Below are 1,962 nucleotides of genomic sequence, written 5' to 3' on the forward strand. Positions count from 1 at the left end.
ATATATATATATATATATATATATATATATATATATACTCTTTTATTCTTTTATTCGTTTCATTCATTTGACTGAGACCATGCTGGAGCACCATAAAATATTTAAAAAATACACATTGTGTACAGGACATCACCAACAAGTGAAAAATACGTAAACATATGAGAGAAAGGTACAGGACAAAATACCAGAACAAGACAACTGTTTGTTACTCCCTATTTCGTGCTTTTAACGACAATATAGGGAAACTTCATAAGACAGCAGCATCCAAAAATTTTAAAAATATAAAATTTGTATCTTCTTTTGGTATTTTCTCTCTTGTGTTTTTTTCTTATGTGGAAATGTTTAAATATATGTTCTATAATAAAAATTTAATTATATATTTACATTGATTTATTTGCATGTCGTGGGTGATGATTGATTCCTGATAGCTTAAGATATAATTTATTCCATTGGATTATTTTGAACTCATTTTATAATAATTTTGCCTACATGTTTGTATTTTATTAGTGAGTACTTTCATTACGATTTTGGATCTTTTGGTCAATTTTATAATATTTATTTCTTTTTAGATGGAACTATTAGCTGAAACATGTCGTCTGCAACTAATGTTTATATCTCATAGACATTGGTCTACATTGGTGAAGCATCAGAGTTAAAATATGTTAGTTTTCAATTATGTGAAAAGCGTATTAAATATTTATTATGGATTGTCAGGTGCCAATGTCCATTACTTTATCTTCTTTAATCTCTAAATTTACAATCTACTTGAAACGTATGATCTCGATTGTGTTCACTAAATTCCATTCAATATGTTTCTTTCGTTTGGTCATTTTAATGTTCCATGGTTTTAAGTTCTACAATTCTTGCTTTATCAATGTCCCTTTTGGTGATATTTCTATGTTTTATATATTTTATGGTTTCTGTGCTTTCCAGCTATAAACAGGGGATAATCTATCTTTATGGTTTGATGTTTATATTTGTGTTCTGTAATATTAAGCAAATGCAGAGATAGTTCGCTAATGTTCATCTCCTGCTACTTGTCTGTTGATTTCCAGGCACTGCCAGATTGAATGGTACTTTCCAGGTGTCGAAACCGTAATGAGATCTATTCGGTAGCTGAAGATGTACACACGTAATGTGTTTGTTGACGGTGATCCTTGTGCATCTTGTGTTTCCGTGTTTCTAAATTGTCCTTCATTGAATTTTCAGTTCTTATAAAGTTGAATTTTGTTTCTTGGTTCATATCGTTTTTGTCTCATACACCCCCCCTCCCACACACACACACATTTCATATCATTTAATTCAATATGTGTGTGTATGTGTATATATCAACCTTTATGCATGCAATATTAAAGAAGAAGTATTACATTTGTGCGTGGCTGTTTGTGTGTGTACAAACATATTAGAGAAAGAGATATTTGTGGGCATGCGCATCTATACGATCGATATGTAGATAAATAGATTACACGGAGTCGAACTCCACTCACATCGATCAAGCTTGATTCCTTATAGACAGCTTCGCAACAAATGGATTTAGTTCTATTCAACATTAATTCTAAAGAGAACAAGCATTTTACAAAGATCCAAAAACATTCAAATTTTGTAGGAAAAAAAGTCTTTATGAAATTCCAGACAAACCAGCATGAAAGCGAATATATTTTCACAAGACAATACCTTTGCACAAGAATGGATAGAGATGTTTCGCTTAAAAATAGAACATTCTATCAGAGGTGTGGTTTGAGCAGTTAAATAAAGTGGAACCAACATCTCTTGAAGTATCTGTTTCAACTTAACAGAAGGTATGGAGCAATTAATCACATACAAATGCGTGTGTGTATGTGTGTGTGTGTTTGTGTGTGTGTATGTGTGTCTGTGGGTGAATAAATGTATGTATTTATGTAGGTAGGCATACAGGTAGATAGGCAGGCAGGTAGGTAGGTAGGTAGGTAGGTAGGTAGGTAG

Source organism: Octopus bimaculoides, chromosome 1 (assembly GCF_001194135.2).
Source record: "Octopus bimaculoides isolate UCB-OBI-ISO-001 chromosome 1, ASM119413v2, whole genome shotgun sequence".
Taxonomy (NCBI): Eukaryota; Metazoa; Mollusca; class Cephalopoda; order Octopoda; family Octopodidae; genus Octopus; species Octopus bimaculoides.